Below are 21,565 nucleotides of genomic sequence, written 5' to 3'. Positions count from 1 at the left end.
AAAGACACTTCAAAAGAAAGAGTAAAATAAGAGTTATCCTTTCCCTTAATCCACGCAGCCCAACATGAAGAAATATGCATTTTTCTTGGGGAAAGGAAAGATCTAAGTCAAGGCCTTAGACTTGAAACTCAGAACTAGGCAGGTGCCCAGTAGATTCCAATAATCCTTGATCCTATGACAGTATAACCATTGACATTTTTTTTTTCTCAGAGAGCCCACAGCTCAGACTGAGACTCTGGAACTGTGTTTAGTTGGGCATCAAAGAAACTGTCTCCACCCTCACTCTTCCAACCTGTCTTGGCAGAAGGAAATCAATACTCTATTGTCTAAGGAGCAGGACATAAGAACAGATGTAGAATTTTGTCTTTGAGCACAATGCTAGGCACATTATGATGATACTCAATACTCAGTAGGAATTAGAGGCCTCAAATGTAGGACAGAGCTCATAGAGAGAGCATGACCTGTGTGCTGTGGGACATACTCAATAAGAGCCTGTGGCTGGTTGCAGGAGTCTTGGGCCATGAGTCCACCTTAGCAATAGGCAGCTCATAGCATTGAGGGCCTTGGTCCCTCCACAGGGCTATGTTACCTTGGCAGGCTGAGGCCTCAGAGTGTGACATATCTTTGCAGCATTGGTGGCCGTAGGATCACCCTCCTCACTCCTTCCCAAAGCCCCAGAGAGCACACTTTGGAGAGAGTTAAGTCTCTGCTTGGGATTAAAAGTTTAGTTGGGCATCCAAATTTGACCTGGACCCTTGAGCTCTTGTCATTACATATTATAATACAGCTTTCAAAGATGAAAGATAAAGAGTCTCAAGGAATCAAGAATAAAGACACAAAGAACACATAGGGTGTCCTAATTCACCTGACAATTAGTTTTCCAACAGGACACATGCAGGCCAGAAGTGAATGCCATGAGATTTTCATAGAACTGAAGAAAAAATTTGCAAACAAAAAATACAGAACATTTCAAAGCTGTTCTTTATAAACAAAGAAAATACAAAGCTATTATCAGACAACCACCTCCCTCCCCCCAAATTACCATATAATATAGTAATCACTGCTGAGTATATATCCAAAGGAAATGAAATCAGGATGTTGAAGAGACCTCTGTACTCTCATGTTTATGGCAGTACTACTGACAGTAGTTGAAAGGGAAATAATCTAAGTGTCCATTAACTTATACATGAATGCAGTGAAGTACATTTACATAATGAAATACTCCTTGCACCCCCCCCAAAATAAAATCCTTTCATTTGCTGCAGCATGCATAAACCTGAAAATCATTAGGTTAAGTGAAATAAGTCAGGCAAAGAAGGACAAGGGTCTTCTAATCTCACTATATGTGAAACCTGAAAGAGTTGACCTCAAAAAAATTTAGTAGTTTAGACTGGAATTGCAATTTCCATAGGTTGGAAAGTGTAAGGGTTAGATATGGAATGATCAATCAGTTATAGGTTTTACTTAGATAGACCAGAAGTTCTTGTGCACCATTGCACAGTAGAGTGACTATAGATAGCAATAAGAAAACCTATTTCAAAAATCAAGAAGAGAGAGTATTGGAAATTTTCACAAATGAAAATTAAAAGTGTTTGAGGAAATAAGATAACATAGTATACATATATGTATCAAGAATCAATTTACTGCACTAATTGGTATACTATTTATATTTTAGGTATTAGTTGAAATAAGTTTAAATGAAAAAAGGAGAAAAATGCTATGGGTGACAAAATATGAGGGAAGTTTATGTAGTTTATATGTGATGGATTCAGTAATACAAGAGAAGTGCATTGTGAGGTAAATTTGATAAGAATGAGAACAATGGAACATTTTGAGGAAGATAGAGGAAACTTCCAGGGTCTGGGGGGATGGCAACAGAGGAATAACAAAGAGCATATAAGGATTATCTAAGCAGGACTTAAGGCCCTTGTGTAGGGTGGGGAGTCTATGTACATTTGTGTGAGTTCTGGACACCCATGCTGTGTCAAAGAAGAATGATTTGTGAGTGTAACTCAAAGTTGAGGTATTGAGGTCATAATGGGGGAACAAATGTTCCCATGGATTACACCTTTTTAAGAAACTTGAAACTTGCCCAATGAAGCAATGTGTCCTGAAGCAAAGAATCAGACAAGGATAGATCTGACTGCAATCTCTAGTGAGAATGATTCATGTGAATCAGTGGACTTCTTCAGATGCCATTTTTCTTCTTTTCTCCCCCAAACAGGACACTCATAAACTTCAAATGGCTTGAAATTGTTTGTTTTTCTCATTATTTCCTTGAAATATTCACACCCAATACCTAAAAACATTTCTGGAACATGGTAAATTCTAAAAGGCATTAGTAATTTGGATTAGAAACCATGGAAGCAGATTGTCAATACTCTCTTCAAATACCTCCATCCTATATTCAGGTCAAGGTGGAAAGTTTAGATTATGTCTCCTTTGAAAACCACTCTTCCCTATTTTACCCTTTCCTGATCATACACATTTTCTCCCATTTATGAGCATCCATTGACCTCACTCCTTGTCCCCTGCTCTGTCTCTATGGGAAGGTCATGCTGCCTCAATTTCCTGGCTTTCAGAAATGACTGGGAAGCCCAAGAATACAGGGCAAGTTTTGTCTTCAAGGAAGATACTGGGATCTATGTGCACCTCTGCCTGGCCTAATACCACATCTAATGGAGACATTCCCATCTATTCAGGTGACACAGTTCTGTGTCCTAAAGAGTATAATAAGGTTTTGGAGTGATGGATGAGGAGACAGGTGGATTCAGAAACAAGGCTTATGATCCAAGCACTGGAGGGTTGCTTAGATGCAGATGAGTCCCAGCTACAGGAAAGGTGGAGCAGGAATTGTTGGTCTTATTGGAAGAAACAAAGGTGTAGTCTTAATGAAATGTGCTGGAAATCAACCTGGCCATCCTGCCTGTTGAGTTTACCTGGATAAATTTGAGCCCAAAAGTTCTGATAGTGATGGGAAGTGAAAGAGGCCATTTCCACAAGGGGAAAGAACTCTAGTTTTGTAAAAGCTGGGATGTGGAGAATTGGGGATCTCGCAGGAGCTGGCACAGGGACAGAAAGAGTAGTTTCCTGAAGGCCAGGTTTCTACAACCCTTCTGGGACTTGACTGAAGTGTTTTTGCAAATGAAACCAGTTGATAAAGTGGAGACCACCTCTGTGAAATAAGAGTAGAGATGCGGCACCAGAGAAAGGCACAGGGTATATCCTCTATGGAGGGGCACATTGAAGGGGTGTGGAGGGAATAGGAAAGGGGGAGCGTGAAAGCAAGAGGAGCTGTTGCTGAGAGGCATAAATGAGGATATAGTGGACAGGCCTGGATGCCAGCTTATCTCTAACTTCTAAAATTTACTTACTCTCCCCAAGTTCTGTCTTTTCTGTCAGGACATATGGATGTAGCGCACGAGCATCTTCAGTGATATATCACTTTTAGTAATTTTTAACACATTTAATACTGCCAACAGCATTTATCACTGTGGAGCTTTAAACTTAACCATGAAAAAGGCCTAAACATAAGATTTTGGAGTGATGGATGAGAAGACATCACAAATCAGAAATTCTTCTGATTTTTAATAAAGGAAATTATATAAAAGTTTATTGCAAAGGTTTGATATTCTAATAGAATTCAGTGCCTAAGACAAAGATACCCCCAACATAAAGTTGAGGTATGTAGGATACTAGAGAATTCAGATAGAGAGATTTAGGAAGGGAAAATGAGACTGAGAATAGATTTAGGATAAATATCATAACAACTCATTTATTTATACAGGAATCACCTATACCCAGACCTTGCCTGGGAGCTGCCCATGTGTCTGTCCCTACAAGAGAAGCCACCAAAAGACTCTATTTGCCAAACTCTGCACCCCCAGTTCTTTCTGGTGCCAATTATACAGGTTTCTTAGACCACAGATCAGGACCATTTTCCTTGATTGTTTGTTGTGAGATTTGATGTGTCTCTCTTATGGACTGAAGTGCAAGTGTGTCTCTGTCTCTTCTGATTTATAACACAAAAAACAAAATTTGTTCTCTAGTGTTCAAGATGTAGGTGTCAAACCTTAAGATTTCAAAGTTACTTTATTTTTTGCTGTTTGTCCTTTGGAGTTTTCATGGAATTTGGTTAATTGTATTAATTCTACATTCAGTAGTTCTTGGTAAAATAGCTTTTTTTAAAGAGACAAATAAATGTATTGCTGAGTTTGCAACAATACTGCCCTCTGAACAGCTCAGAATTTCTGTTCAGGACATTGACAGAGGCTCAGTTATGGTCTGAGTACATGTACTGTATGAATTTTACTCTTTTCCCCTCTCAGGCTATATAGATACGAAAAATTGTATATAAAAAAATCAATAAAAAAAGCAGAGGCTGAGAAAAAAAGAGTAGAAGAGTAAAGGTGAAACCTACACTGGGTGATCTATTTCTTTATCTGAAATTCTTATGATTTTTAATAATTGAAATTATTATAATTGAAATTATAAAAGTTTATTGCAAAAGTTTGATATTCTAATAGAATTCAGACAAAGATACCCTCATAACATTTCAACCAGAGGACATTACACTCATACCCCAGTGGATTATCTCAGATAAAACTTGGACATAATGTTATTTTATCTCCACTGAGACATTCTAACTCTTGGATGCTAGCAATGGGACAAATATTATTTTTAAAAAGGAAAATAAAAAGGAGTTAGGCCACTTCAGGCAAGTTTTTGTTTCTATCTCAGCTTAAGCTACAATCAGTCATGCAAACCTGGTAGCCCTCTCTGGTGGTGCTGATGTTGACCTTTAATGTGAAGGTGGAACTGAGTGGAAACCAGAGTTCACAGAGAAGGAGACCTGGTGCATCCAGAGGCAGAGCCTTCAGCCAGCCAAGTTTCTGTTCTGGAGGCTGATCTTTGTTGTTCCTGTCACTGGATAACTGTATTGATGGCTGATTTTATGATGCTCCTGTAGGTCTCATACTCTTTTAAACATAACCTCCTAAAGATTAGTGATTTCAGTTTGGAATTTGTATATCTGCATTTTGACTCTATAAGTAAGGTACTCAATATTACTCCTCTATAATGATAGAAATTAAAATTATCAATGCATTTACATCTTATTCATTCACACTTCATTTTAATACATCAGCTTCAGAGAGATAAGGGAATATTTTAAATAACAATTTTATTAAGTTAGAATAATGCTTTTGATCTTCATTCTAATTTGATGGTTTACTTGAGGACAAATATAATGAACATGCTATTTTCTTGAGAAAGGATTCGTTGCTGAACTTCTTTACTACCTACACTTACTATTACATTACAATTTCACATCTATAACCAAATGTCTCCCAAAATTGTCTAGACCCATACTTGAAATCACTTCTAGACCACCTTCAGTAGCTGTATAATGGAGTCTTCAAACTCTGTTTATTAGAAACAAAATAAACCCTTAATAAAACACAAAAGAAAACAAAAAAATTACAATGCTCAAGCTCAAATTTCTAGATAACTTCTATTCCTACTTCTAAATGGCCTTTCTTTCTTCTATAATGTAAATAATGATTTAAAGAACCCTGATTATTTTAGTCACAATAACCTGTTTTGTATCTCAGCCTCACACTATTTAATGGGCTCTTTTCTCATGCCTAAATGAGAAATAAGTATAAACTGTCAGTTTCCAAACCTAATGATTTTTTTCATTCATTAAATAATGTTATCTTAGTTGGAATTATTATCTGTGAATTGATAATTTCAGAGGATAAAATAGTGAAAAATTGATCTTAGTCTTTTTCTACACTGAGTTCACTTTCAGTGCATACATATGGATTTAATTTATTAAAAAAGGAGGTAAACTGTCACAGAAAGTCATACAGACACACAGATACATTTATAATATGAAGAATAATATGTCCATATAAAAGAAAACTGCATATTACACATGACATATACTCATTTTTGGACACATACACATGTGTTTAGAGCAGTGTATATATTCATTTATTGAATCAACAATTTAGAATTGACCTTACAAATTTGTTCTCCAAAATTTGTCTTCACACACTTCCTCCAAGAATTCACATTCAGGCACCATCTGTTGAATCCAAGCCCCATACCACAATCCTGAAAAACAACAACAAAAAAAATTCTACAGCATTACATGTGAATTTGAAGCTTCCTCCTCCTATTCACTGGTACTTGTTGTTTGTTTTTTGTCCCATAGGATTTGTGCATCTGGTTGGAGGACACAAACCTTGCTCTGGGCGAGTGGAAGTGAATTCTGGAGGAGAGTGGATTCCAGTATCTGATGGGAATTTCACATTAGATACAGCCCAGGTCATCTGTGAAGAGCTGGGTTGTGGCAAGGCTGCATCTGTCCTGGGGAACCTGCCCCTCAGAGAGGACAGTGAACAGGTCTGGGCTGAAGAGTTCCAGTGTGAGGGGCAGGAGCCTGGCCTCTGGTTCTGCCCCAGAGTGCCCAGTCCTGGAGGTAGCCGCCCACACAGAGGGGCTGTGCAAGTTATTTGCTCAGGTGAGATTCACAACAGGACTTTAACCTCTCTACACACTCTATGGGGGTAAGAAAAATGTGGGATATTGCTAAACCCTGTCTTCTACCAGGATATACAGATGTTCGGCTCATGAAAAATGGCAGCTCTCAGTGTGAGGGTCAAGTGGAGATTAAGACCTCTGGAGGCTGGAGAACACTCTGTGCCTCCCACTGGAATATGGCCAATGCCAATGTTCTTTGCCGTCAGCTGGGCTGTGGAGTCGCCATCTCCACCCCAAAGGGAGCATACTTTGTGGAAGGAGGAGATGAGATCTGGAGAGACAGATTCCACTGCTCAGGGTCTGAGTCCTTCCTGTGGAATTGTCCTGTGACTGCCCTGGGCATTCCTGCCTGTGCCCATGGAAACACAGCCTCTGTGGTCTGCTCAGGTAAGAGAGGGCAGGGCTGACTGGTACTAGAGTGATGTGTCTTTAAGAGCAGACAGCATGGAGAGCTGACTTCAAATATGAGACATTTTGTGGTTAACAATGATTCTTAATGATCATTCATCTTTCAGCCCTGTCAAGAAATTTAAGAGGATTGGTTTTAAGTAAGAATTATAATTCATTGAAATTCATAGATAACATTATATAACAATGAATGAGAACTCTGTCACATTCCTCACCCTGGACTAACAGAGAGCATCAGCAGCTCCCAGAAGTCACTCTCACATCTCTCCAGTCACTGTGCCTTCCTCCCCTCCAAAGAAGACCACTCTAACTTTTCCTGCCAAGGAATCTTGTTTTTCAAGTTTTGAGCTTTATATGAAATCATGCACAATGTTCTCTGTTTGTGTCTACTTTTTCTCAACATAACTTTTAGAATTTACCCATATTTCTGTTTTTATCAGAGTCTCATTTTTATTGCTGTAGAGTTTTCTGCCAAATAACCACAGGATCATATGTTGAACTATTCAAATGATTTGGAGATTTGAATTGTTTTCACTTTTTGAGTACACAAATAATGATCCTACAAAGTACCATGTCAATATTGTTTGGTGGAAATATGGATATATTTGTATATCTTTATTAATACTTGTCCTATAATATGCCCCCTCTTTATATATGGTCTCCTTTCTGGAGTCAAATTCTTGTTCTTAATGAAGTACAGCATGTCAACATTTGCTGCTCTCATAGTATTATAGTGTCATTTTAAAAGCACTTTGCTCTCATAAGATCATAAAAATATTTTTCAAGAGTATTTTATACACATTTAGTTATCTTTCTTTTACATACAGTTGCCCAATCATTCTAGAATTGGTATTGTATAAAGTGTGTGGTGTAAAAAAAGTTCCACATCATTGTTGGGATATCCAATTGACTCAGAATCATTACTGAAAAGCCTTTTCCCCACTGCTTTGTCACCTTTGAAATACACAGGGTGCAGATATTTCTGACTCTTGCTCTATGCTCTGTTCTGTTCCATTCTGTCATTTTCTAGACTTATCCTAATTTTATAGCATGTCTGATTAACTTTTTTAAAGATTTCTTTAAAGTAACTGCTCTAATTCTGTTGTTTTTTTCTGCCCAGTACATTGGTCATGCTTGGTCTTCTGCATTTCAAATAAATTTTACAAACAATGTGATATATTTAATTCAATAATAGAATGATGGTCTTTAGATTGAGTTTGGATTTAACCTAAATATCAATATGGAGCTACAAGGTATATCTCTAATTTCCCTCAGAAATTAAACATAACTTTCACTAGGTATACTATTGGTGTTTTATGTTTTTGATGTTATTTTATGAGTTTCTTTTAGTAAAATGTCCTAGGACATTCAATGGTTTAGTCTGCTTTTTTGTGCTGTGACAGAAAGACCTGACAAGAACAATTTTAGGAGAAAAAAAATTATTTTGAAGCTGAAGGTTTCAGTGGTCTCAGTCCATAGATATCCTACTCCATTCCTTGTGGTTAGAGGTAAGGTAGAATATCATGGTGGAAGAGTGAAGCAGGGTAAAGGAGGTCAGCAGATGGCCACCAAGAAGCAGAAATAGGGAGAGCTCTGATCAACAAATACAACATATAAATCTCCAGATCATGCCAACAGGGACCCATCTCATTCAGCCACAACATATATGACTGTTGTCACCACCCAGTTAATATTATCAAAGGATTAATGTGCTGATTAAGTTAAGATGTTCATAACACAATCATTTCACTTTTAAACTTTCTTTCATTGTCTCACACATAAGCTTTTCGGGGATACCCAGTATCTAAACACCACAACTAGTTTTCACATTTGCTTTTTGGTGGCTTTGTTTTCCTTTTTCTCTTTCATTTATTTTATTATTTTTCTTGATAATTGAGAATTCTGAATAAGCTTCAAAGATAGCACAAAATTCCCAGATAACCCTAACCTTGATTTCCCAATGCTATTATTTTTTTTTCTGTATTATCCCCCCTTTCTGCCACATTCATCCCTTAATATGTAAAATATTTCTGTGACTAGTTAAGAGTAGGTAAATAAGATATTTTTTTATTCTTAAAATAATAACAAGACTAATCCCATAACCACAGTGTCATTGTCAAATTCCATGAAATAATCTGTTGGCTTCCACATATGATGGAGACTATGTGCTACTTGTCTTTCTGTGTCTGGGTTATTGAACTAAACATGATGTATTATGATTCCATCAATTTTGATACAAAAGGCAAGAAACCATTCCTTTTATGGTCATATTTATACCACATTTTCTTTATGTATTTCTCTTGCAGTGGGCATCTGATTCCATACTGTAGCTATTGTGAGTAGTGTCACAATAAACACAGGACTGTATGATTGCTGTTTCACAGTAAATATCATTGTCCTAGTTGGTATTGTTTTTTAATGCATCACTGCCCCCCCCCGATATAGCAACACAAATGAAAATATATTTCATTTTGCCCATAATTTCCAGATTCATAAATTTGGAAAGGGCTCTTGGCAGTTGCCTCTTGAGGTCTCTCATGAGGTTGCACTTGGATCTCATTTGCAGCTGAGGTCATTGTAGACTTGACAAAGGTGGGAATCCAGGACAATTAATTCACTTGGCTGGTAGCTTAAAGTTCACCTGGGGCTGCTGACAGAACCACCTGCAAAAGTTCTCTCCTACACGATAGTCTCTACAGAGTAGATTTCGCATTAAGCAAAGATCCTACTAAGTTAGTGGAGAAGGCCTGACTTTCTTAGCAAGGTTCCTAAGTCAAGCTGTGCTGGCTTCACCACATTCTATTGCTTGTAGACAACCCACCACTGTCAGCCCAGATTGGAGGGCAGGAGAAATGGACTGCACAGGTCAATAGATAGAGTGTCACAGAATTTGTGGGTATTTTCAAAACTACAGGTATGTTAAATATCTCACTTTGTGTATTTTCTAATTTGAATTTTTGTGCAATCAATTGTGGTCTTAATACCTAAAACTTGTACAATATATAGGAATGTTAGGTTCTCTCACCATCTCTCTTAGAATCCTATTGCATTTATTATGTTTTTATCTTTCTGTTTTTCAATCTGTGTTTTCCCATGTTAATCCACTTAATTTTTCTATTTTGTGTTAACCTATAGTATTGTTACACTCATCCTCTGGTTTCTTATTTTTAGCTACTGACTATATAGGATAATTTTACTTGGTTCTTTTTAGTTATACATAACTCACAAATATTTATTGGATTTTGTTATTTTCTACTAAGATGCATCATCTCTATGACAAATATTCTTTTATAAAATATGATACAAGTTTCCTGGTTATTTAAATTGATTCCTCCTCTTTGTTTTAATGTAAATTTTACTTGTTTACCCCAGGAAAAAATGGCAAACATGGCTGAAATTTTCAGAGTGCCACCTACTACCTTTGAATGCCCAAATTCCTCCATGGAAACATAGCTGGATATAGTTTTATTTTTCTCTCAACTTGACTCCTAAGTCTTGGTTCCCTGGGAGCTGTATTCACACTTTTCTAAAGTCATTCCTGGGACTTTAGTAGATTTATACTTCATTTAAGAGAGAAGTGTGTCTCAGAAGCAGAAACAGAATCCTTGAATAGGAGATAGGAAATTACTGATCATGGGCTACAGCTCAGATGCCATCACTGGATTACTGTCAAGTTTAACTCAGTTTCCTGCTCTCTACTCCCATCTATAGGAAACCAGACCCAGCTGCTGTCCCAGTGCAATGACTCCTGGTCTGACCCAGCAGGCTCTGCAGCCTCAGAGGGCCACACTGCCAAATGCTTAGGTAAGCAAGACTCCCAGCACCAGAGTCTTCCCATTCCCTGTGCAAATGCCCACTGACATGACCCTGTCTCTCCTCAGACAGCAGACAGCTCCGCCTGGTGGACGGGGGCAGTCACTGTGCAGGGAGAGTGGAGATCCTGCAGCAGGGCTCCTGGGGCTCCATCTGTGATGACAGCTGGGACCTGAGTGATGCCCACGTGGTGTGCAGACAGCTGGGCTGTGGAGTGGCCCTGGAAGCCACCATCTCTGCTCACTTTGGAGAGGGATCAGGGCCCATCTGGCTGGATGAGCTGAACTGCACAGGAGAGGAGGCCTATGTGTGGCAGTGCCCTTCCCAGGGCTGGGGGCAGCACAACTGCAGTCACAAAAAGGATGCTGGGGTCATCTGCTCAGGTCTGTGATACATTCTGTGCATAGGCTGGAAGGGTGTACAGGATGGTGTGTGATCCCTAGGGCTGTCATTGGGTATTTGCTGACAGGGCAAAGGAGAGGTGGTGCCTCTCACTATTCCTGTGCCTACAGCAGAGGAGAAGATTAGGTGCTTCCATTTCCTGCTGCAGCAGCAGCTCCTTCCATCTCAGCAGTGTCCCCTGACACAGTCTTTCTCTATGGTGTCCATTTAAAGCAGTCATCACTCTTCTGTTACCTGCCAGCAACATCCTGACCCACTGAATTAGTCTTCTATTTCTTCTGTAACAAGTTACCATAGACGGAGGGTCTTAAAACAACACAAATTTATCACCTTACAGTGTGTAGGTTAGAAGACTTACCTGGGTCTGTGTGGGCTATAAACAAGGTGTCAGCAGGCTGCAACAGCTGGAGCTCTAGGAAGACTCTTTTTCTTACCTTTTTCCACTTCTATAAATTACATGAATTCCTTGTATTACCTCTTCCTTCTTCAACCCAAATTGTTTCAACCGTCTCACCATTCCATGTTCACATCACACTCTAGTGAGGACCAGAATGGCTTATCTGTTTGTGAGGATACAGGATGTCATTACATTGGGGAAATCCTATCCAGGATGATCCAGTATAATCTCATAATGAAAGCATACTTTAGTTAATTTTTGTCTTGTTTTGTTTTTGTTTTTGTTTGTTATTTTGGTACTGGGCTTGAATCAGGGGACTCAACCACTGGAGCACAACTATGATACTTTTTTTTTAATTTTGAGACAGAGTCATATTAAGTTGCTTAGAGCCTCACTAAGTTGCTGAGGCTGACTTTGAACATGGGATGCTCCTGCTTTAGCCTTCCAGTCAACTTGGAATACAAGCATGTCCCATCTTGCCTAGAGAGAAAGGATTCTTTTCTTAATCTTGTTTGAAAAGAGTTTTTGCAATATGAGCTCAAATATTCACAGGCCCTCAGGATTAAGAAGTAGTCATATTTGAGCTCCACATTTCTACTCCCCCTCTGTTTATACTCATTTTTTTTAAGATCTGTCAGATGGTTAGTCAGATAGCAGATAGAGAATTCACTTCCTACAGAGTCCCCAGATCATTGTTCCTGCCTATGCATTTGGTAATATAACATTGTTGTAGAAACAGAAAGAGAGGTACAAGTTAGCAAAACACATTAAAGGGACAAAAATTCCAGTCTTCCACCTAGTGGGCATTTCCTCAGTAGAGTCAGCAATGAGCACTTACTTCTTAGGAATAAAGAAGAAACAGCAGTAAGAGTTGAATGCTCACTAAGCCCTGTTTTTCTCCTTTCTATTTCAGAGTTCCTGGCTCTCAGGCTGGTGAGTGAGAACCAGAAGTGTGCTGGGTGGCTGGAGATTTTCTACAACAACACCTGGGGCAGTATCTGCCACAGCCCTATGGAACCCATGACCTTGTCCATAATCTGCAGACAGCTTGGCTGTGGAGACACTGGGATTCTGGATTTCTTGGTTCCTCCTAGAGAAGGTTCTAGACCCCACTGGGTAGATGGAATCCACTGTCGAGAAATTGATAGCTCTCTCTGGCAGTGTCCTTCTGAGCCCTGGAAACACCAATCTTGCTCTGCAAAGGAGGAAGCTCATATCACATGTAGAGGTGACCTACTGTCTATTTTTATGTGTTTGTCCTATGCCTGCAGATTGTTGCTAGAAAAGTTTTATACATTCAAATATAATGGGTGAATTGAAATAAACCTACATAATGAATACTGGATAGAGATTATTTTATCCAACTCTTGCAATCCTGTTTCAAAGGCAGATATAAGAAAATCTGCAATGATAGCAATATGTGAAAAGTACCAGAGACTGAACTGAGCATATGGAGCATGAAGTTATGCTCTGATAAACATTCCTGACAATTAGCTAATTCTGTCTCAGATTATATTAATTAATCTGTATTTCCTTAGTGAAAGTGTATGATTGGACATCAGTAATACACATTGCTTACTGTGTGCTATCACTTTTCTCCCACCCTACTATACCACAAGTAATTTGGCTTAATCTTCACAATCAACTGATGATAGGTATCATGGTGATCATTTATTTCAGAGGAGGAAACTGAGGTTAGGAGTAAACACTTCATCTCCCTCCAACTTTCAAACCAGTGGGGAACAATTTGGGGAATCAAATATATTGGACTCTTTACTCTGAAATCCATCTACACCAGACAGACTACCTGTCAGTTTATTTTGTTGATGGAAAGTAATCAAGTGACATGTCGGTAGAAAAGTAATTCCAGGCAGGAAGACAGACACAAGAAGAAAACATTGTCCCTGTCCTCATGGAGTTTGCACTCCAGCCCCACTACACAACCATGTGTAGGTGCTTTGGAAATGTGTGATTTTGGAAAAAGAGAAAAAAATTCTTTTTGAAAACTTCAGGAGCACTAGATGTTCAATGAAAGAAGAAAATAGAGGATTTATCAGTGTAAGTACTGACTTGGGAGGAGCATAGTGACCTTGAGATACCATGAGCAGAGGAGGAAGAGGGTGAGGAGAGTGATGCATGATTACCTGGATGGTAGGAAGAGCTCAAGGCTTCTCCAAAGCATGTCCCAAATAATAATCCTGTTGAAAATATGTTTGTTAATCTTTCCCTCTGCCACATCATGGGGAACTGCAGTGAGATGAGGGGCCTTGTCTCCCCTCATTTTCTTCTTTGATTTCACCTCCTCACAGTCTCAGTGATCTTGGTTGATATTACCTCCTCTGAGCCTTTATCGATATGCTACTGCATCCCTCTCCCAGAAAACATTCCATGGGGCCTGTTGGAAATTGGGGCCTATCATCTTCTAATGTTTTTAAGACCTGAAATGTCCCCTTCAGTTTCTTGTTCTGATAAAAACCTGGCTGTCTTCTGAGAACAATGAAGTTCTTGTCATTTGGAGGCTCTGTGCTTCCCTTTCAACATGCTTTTTATTTCTTTTCAAATCTTAGAATAAGTTTGTAATTATCCATTCTATTCTTAGAATATTTCTGTTGTGCCCTGTAATTTTTAATAAATTATTTTCTTTTCCTCCCTGTCCAGCTGTTTGATTTTGCCCATGAGTTGGTACCTGCCAGCACTTTTGGTGTCACTCTCTAGCTTGGTCACTCCCCTCATCTAGGAAGGCTGTAGTACCAGGCCCCCAGGCTCCTTGTCTCCTGTTCCTGGTGCTTCCAGGAACCTTGCACACAACTGAGATAATATCCTGGCCTCTCAATTATTGCCTTTCTCCCTTTGAAGCATTCGCCTTACGTTGCATCTTCATGTATGGCCACACTATTGACCACCACTAACTGTCCAGCTTGAGATCTTGACTGCATTGCTCCCTCTCTGACTTTTGCCTCTTCTCCTTATGGCACATATTCTTGATGCTCCTTTCCCAGATATTTCATCCTCATGCAGATTACAAATGGTTTCCTTTATCAGTTTCCCAGTTTTCCACTCTCCTCAGGATTGCACATGTTCTTCTTACCCTGATTAGACAACATGATGCTCCGTTATAATCCTTCCCCTTCAAGTACACACTCAATTCTCTCGTTTCTTCTTTATCTGTCAATGACAAGAATGGCTGTTTTAACTACCTAACTCATGTTTTAACTACATCACTCCATGCCCTCCTTGCCTGCCTGAACTGGACTAGACAAGGACTGCTGAATCATGGACAAGTACTGTATCTTGTTATAATATGAAATTATCCTGCTATTCTCTTTGAATTTGAATCCAACCACTGATGGACTATCCACATTGGCCCATATTCCAGTGTGCGTCTCTCACATGTGCTTTTGCCTTTTCTATAACATGTTATTTTACAAATTGTCAGATCTCCTGCATGCTGATATTTTAACTCCACCATATACTTAAATGATGATCTTGCCTCAAACATCCCTGGAAAATAGAAACCTTCAGCTGCCTACTTTGTTTTTTCCTCATATGGTCATTTTACCTTATTGGTTGTTCTTATTTTGTCTTACAGATTTTCAATTTCTCTTTGCCTATCATTTTTTTTCTGGACAGCTTGAATAATCTATAGTCACATCTTTCTCCCTTATTCATCTTGGAGTTTTGTCAATTTACTGAATTGATAATGTTTGATTCTTTTATCCTTCTCACTTGTTTATCTGCTCTTCCAGTGAGATTTATTCTTTTCTATGCTCTCAAGGCTAGATTGTCTTGCTTCCTACTCTGTGTGTAGGATTGCTTCACTATCTTCTACAGTGTATGTTCAGTGATTCAAAATTCCTTTAACTGATACTTATCTTCAAAAGACTTATTTTTCTTTGATTCTAAAAGATAACTTCGCTGAACATAGTCATGTAGTTCGAAGTTGTTTTCTTTCAAAGTCTTAAGTACATCACTCCATGTCCTCCCGGCCTTTATTGTTTCTGTTTAGAAATCTGTTATGTGAGGATATTCTTAGTAAGCACCTTTCTCTTAATGATATGCCTTGAGGTGTAGGTGTCTTGTAGTGTTGAGATTAATTCAAAGTGGGCATTATAGGTTGGTTCTCTGTGGATTCTTTGGCACAGAGATGGGTTTTAAAATTCCAGGTATTTTTTTTGTGTGTGTGTCAGAACACATCTTTCTCTATGGTTCTCATACAAATGGAGTCCTTCTGGTAGTTCAGGTGTGTTGTTATGGACAGTATAGTGTACAGGGCATTCTTCCTGTGGTATTATTTTTTAGTGTTTGCTCTGAGGGGTATGGAAGCAACCTGTACTGAGGTCCTTCAAGGCACTTTTTCCACAACATTTGAATTATTTATTTCTGGAGAAATAATTAATAATTAAGGTGGAGATTGTCCAGGAGCAGGAATTAGGCCTATTTGTGGCTGGTTCTTCAGCTGTGGATTTCTTTCTTCCCTATTCATTAAGTTGAAATATCCACTAATACTTCACCAGGACTAGGTCACAGCTTCATTAAGGTGAAATTTCCCTATATTGGCTAGTGTTAGGGTGTGCCAAGTGTTCTAGCCATGGTGAATCCCTGGAAAGCCTGTGGGAAATAGTGTAATCCCTGGAGATATGACATGGGGAAGCTGTGAATTGCCAAATATTGTTGCTTAGCTCTCAGACCAGGTCCCTATGTGCAACCACATGTACCTGGAATTGTTCTTCTTCACAGAGGGTGGGACCACTTACCAATGAGACCTCCATCCCTCCCCTGTAATTCAATGCTCTCAGCGTGTTTGTGACAGGCATTCTTCCTATCTGAGACTGTAGAACATTAACTTCCACACAATCACTGTGGCAGGGTGGCCCAGGGACCTAAAATTGTGATTACCACATATTGTCTAAATCCCAGAGCAGTTTGGTTCCTAACAATGACCACTTCTTAAGATAGCTCCTGGTTATATCACTCTGAGAGCTTGCTGGGCAATGTGATGAATTTTTTCTCCAAAGCTTGCTTATTGTACAGGAGTACTTCCTCTCAGAACAATGCCCCAGATTTGATCTAAAGCTTGTAAGAACCATGTGTTTCTCCCACAGGTAAGACACCATCTGGGTTGTCTGCATTTTCCAGCTTACTTTATGTTTGCAAGTTGCCTCCCTCACCCAGGCAGCTGGAGATGAAGTTGTAAATTGCTTTGTACGTTCCTTGGCTGCCTTTCTGCTTCTCCTTGTAGTTTAAATGTATCATGACTTCTTTATTAGCTCCTCTCTTTCTCTCCTCAAACCTTTTTCACTCAGAGTCACAGCAAAGTTACCTCTTTTCTGCTATTTACTTCCTTGCCCAAAACTCCTATTTTTGCATAATAACAACTCCTGAAAAGAATTTCAAGCATAGATTTGTTTTGTTTGGGGGGGAAGTAACATTCTATGAGTGTTGAGCAATGTCAATATCTGACATCATCTTTTTTGAGAAGTTGCTCAACTTACGTAAAGAAGGTCAAGTTTTGGCATTACATATACAATCTGAGCTCTGAAGCCTAGAATCATTAGTGAAATATTTGGAGGCAAAAAATGGTCCATCCATTTTCCAGTCTTTATGACCATATGGTTATAATTTCTCCTGGATTCATGGCTGTCACCTGAAGTTTCTGATAATCTCATCCCAGTTTCTTACTCTCCCTACTGTGTTCTGATCCTTCCATATATTAGGCCATTAGCACTCAAGTGTGTGCGCTCTATAAGAACCAATCAGATGGTGGCCCATTGACCTTTAGAAATCATTCAGAAAAAGACTTTCAACTACTCAAGGTAGGAAATGTAACATTTCTAGAATTGTGTTACCAGATCCTATGGAGAACTCTGTAAATAATAAGTTTAACTATGATAGCAGTTACATAATAATTTGTACCTAGACATCTAACTATATTATATTGTGTTTAATCTCTTTTCTTATTTTTTACATAATTGATTCTTCTACTTATTTTGGTAGGAATTGAAACTTAGCTGCTGCCTTGATGTAAATGACAACATGTGTTACACAGAAAGCTCTGCAATCTGAAAGTGGATTCCGCCAACTGATTTGTTGAGGGTGGAATAGCATGGGACAAGAAAATCCTCCTCTTTTTCTTTGTAAATACAACCATTGACATAACTGTTTTCTCCTCAGAGACCCCAAAGCTCCGCCTGGTGGATGGTGGCAGTCGTTGTGCAGGCAGAGTGGAGATCCTTCACCAGCATTCCTGGGGCACTGTCTGTGATGAGAGATGGGACCTGAAAGATGCCCATGTGGTGTGCAGACAAATAAGCTGTGGAGTTGCCATTGATGCCATTCACCATGCACAATTTGGGGAGGGATCAGGGCCCATCTGGCTGAGCCAGCTGCAGTGCACAGGAGAGGAGGACCAAGTGTGGAAGTGCCCATCTCATGGCTGGGGACAGCATGACTGTACACACAGAGAGGATGCAAGTGTCATCTGCTCAGGTAGGGTCTGCACATTCTCCACAGCATAAGAGAATGGAAAGGACCAAAAGTGTTTTTCTGATCTTGGGGAAATAAGAGACAGATGAGTCATGGAGGATTAAGAGGTCCCCATGAATGCTGGTTACTCAAAACAGCGTATATGATGGGCTTTATTTAATTCTTTCTTGTAAATCTCAGATAGTGTCTTTTCTCTTCTCTGCAGTCATACTTGATGAGATAAGGTTTCTTTATAGAATTATTCCACATAAAATCATCTTCATAATTCTGGTTCTATGATTTACTATTTGAAGGGTTACCTATAAATTACCATGCATATAATCTTTTCAAAAGACAGACAAGAATGGGGCTCACTTTTTTTCAGTTGAATTAAGTGTTTATATATGTATAGCCAGAGACAGTTTTGCACTGGGTTAGTAGGTATATGGGCACAGGGATGGGATTAAACACATCACAGAGGAATTATGGATTACTGCAAACTTGCAATTCTTCTTTCCAGATTTAGACATCAGAATTATCAACTCATTGGTAGGAAGGGCTAGAGAACTATGAAATGTTCTGAGTCACAGATATCCCTCCCATCATCACTACAATAGATTCTTTCTACATTTCTTTTTCAAAGCAATAAACTTATACTTTGGAGATGGATTTAGATTTGTGCTGGCAGATTAATGTTGGTTGTAATAAAATATTAATGCATATGTATTATGCATTAATATTTTATTACATCTAGTTTAGGACTAGAACTGGGATGGTTGTTCAAAGATCTCCCACAAATGCACCATATTAATTGTTATTCACACTCAAAAGTGGCTTCATAAGAGACAATAACCTAGGTGAGCACCTGCTTTTACTACGATAAAAGGAAAAGACACATTGAAGGAGGGAGGAAGATAAGACTTGCCCATTTCCCAACCTCAAGCAGCCTAGCATGAAGGGAAATGCATTCTTGGGAGATGGAGAGGGAATTAAACCCAGACCTTACACTTGAAACCCAGGATTAGGCCTGTCATAGTGAAACTTGGTGCCTGAAAGAGCCCAACAATACTGTCCCCATGCCAGTAACCTTACACTAAGACTCTGGAACTGTGTTCAGTTGGGCAGCAAAGAGACTGTCTCCTCCACAACTATTCCAACCTCTAGCAGAATTGGAGAAAGCAAGACTCCTTAGAGGACAAGGCAGAGTGCTGGCACAGGAGTTTGTCTTGAAGTTCAGTCCAGGCCCACCATGATCATACCCAGCACCAAGTAAGAGTTAGAGGTCTCAAATGTAGAAGGGGAGATAACAAAGCAAGACCCGTGTGCTGGTGGGACAGACTCAAGAAGAGCCTGCAGCACCTGTGGCTGGTTGCAAGAATTTGGAGACTTGAGTCCACCTCAGCAGTAGGCAGCTCATAGCATTTAGGGCCTTGGTCTGTGTTGCCTTGGCAGGCTGTGGCCTCAGTGTGTGACAGCAGGCAAATGGACATTTGCAGCATTGGTGGTCACCTACCTCATTCCTCCTCAACCCCCAGCAGCATAACATGGATAGAGTTGAGTATCTGCATGAAAGTGAAAAGTTAGTTGAGCAGTTGTGACTGGGAGCCTCAGATTCTTATCAATATAAATTATAATACAACTCTCAAAGATGAAAGGTAAAGACTCTCAGGCATCAAGAGAGAAAAAAAGAAATAACATTTATAAGCAGTTCCAATTCACCTGATGGCAGACTTTTCAGCAGTAAACATATAGGTCAGAAGTGAGTGCCATGAGATTTTCATAAACCTGAAGAAAATCCTGCAAATCAAGAATACTCAATCCAGAAATTCTATCCTTCAGAAATAAGGGAGGTACAAAGACATTATCAAACATCCAGTGCCCACAAATTACCATATGATACAGCAATCCCAATGCTCAGCATATGCCCAAAGGAAGTGAAATCACTATGTTAAAGAGACATCTGGACTTCCATGTTTATGGCAGCACTATTCATAGTAGTTAAGAAATGGAAATAATCTAAATGCCCATAAGCTGATAAATGGACAAATAAATGAAATACAATGGGATACTATTTAGCCATAAAAATGAATTATTTTTTTTTTCATTTGACATAACATGCATTGGAATTTTCTGAAGAAGATAGCAGAAGCTTACAGGATCTGGGGGATGGCCTTCAAAGATTGACAAAGAGCACATAAGGATTACCTTAGCTGTACTTAAGACACTGGTGTAAGAAGGGCAATCTGTGTACATTGTGTGAATTCAGTATACTCCTCAGTACATTCCTCATTTCAGGAAGAAAATGATTTGCAAGCGTGACTCAAAGCTGAGGTATTGAGAAGGTCAGAATAGAGGAAGAAAAGGTCCATTGGATGATACTCTCAGAAGAAACCTGAAAAAGGCTCAGAGGAAAAATGTGTCTATGGAGCAAAAGATCAGACAAGGATATAAATGGATGAAATTTTTAATTTACTCAAATGAGAATGATTCATATAAATCAATAGTTTTTGGCAGATGCATTTTTTTTCCTTTTTCACCCAGTGACTCACAAACTTCAAATGGCTTAAAACTGGATTTTTCCCCACTGTGTAAAGCTCTACAAAGATGATGACATTATTTTCTTTAAATATACATACCCAGCACCTAGAAACACATCTGGAAAGTGACAAATTCTGAAAACATGCTAGTTTTGTGAATAACAAATCAGGAAAGCAGACTCTCAATATCATCTTTGTACACCTCTTTCCTATATCAGGACTAGGCAGAAAGTTCATATTGTATCTCCTTTGAAGACCTCTCTGCTGCATTTTTATCCTTTCCCATTGGAGGCATTTTTACTCATATTGGGTAAATTCCATTTTGATGATTTACTTTGAAAAGAAAAATTATTGAACATGTTATTTTTCAGAGAAATGATTCCCTTCTTCAGGACATCAACCTACTATTACATTACAACTGCATATCTGTAGTCAGATATTGCCCCAAAGTTCTGAACAGATTTTCAAAATCACATCCTGATCAACTTCAATAGATGTCTAATGGCTTCTTCCAATTCTACTTATTAGTAACAATATGATCCCTTGAAAAAACAAAAAGGCAAATAAGCATGTTCAAATCTCTTGACAACTTCTGATCCTACTTCTTATTGGGGGTGGAGAGGTACTAGGGATTGAACTCAAGGGCACTCAATCACTGAGCCACATCCCCAGCTCTTTTTTGCATTTTATTTAGAAAGAAACAGACTGACCAATGAGTAGCTTAGCACCTTGCCATTACTAAGGCTGCTTTGAACTCAATATCCTCTTGGCTCAGCCTCCAGAGCCTCTGGGATTATTGGTGTGCACCACCTTGCCCAGCTTATCTTACTTCTAAATTCTCTGTTTTATTTAATGGGAAGGGTGGTGCAAAGAAACCAAATTATCTTAGTCACATTAACCTACTTTCCATTTCTGTCTCACACTATTTAGTGGGATCTTTTCTCATCTCTAAATGGGATATTAATATAAATTGTCATTTTTGATACATTTTGAATTT

General features: G+C 39.0%; 1 pseudogene; it reads left to right on the top strand.

The window, feature by feature from the left end:
• The window catches only part of LOC143398304 (antigen WC1.1-like), a 67,420-nt pseudogene that overhangs the window by 5,307 nt on the left and 40,548 nt on the right, over positions 1-21,565 (top strand).

This window comes from Callospermophilus lateralis, chromosome 4, assembly GCF_048772815.1.
Source record: "Callospermophilus lateralis isolate mCalLat2 chromosome 4, mCalLat2.hap1, whole genome shotgun sequence".
NCBI classification, from domain to species: Eukaryota; Metazoa; Chordata; class Mammalia; order Rodentia; family Sciuridae; genus Callospermophilus; species Callospermophilus lateralis.
This window is presented reverse-complemented; position numbering and strand designations above follow the sequence as displayed.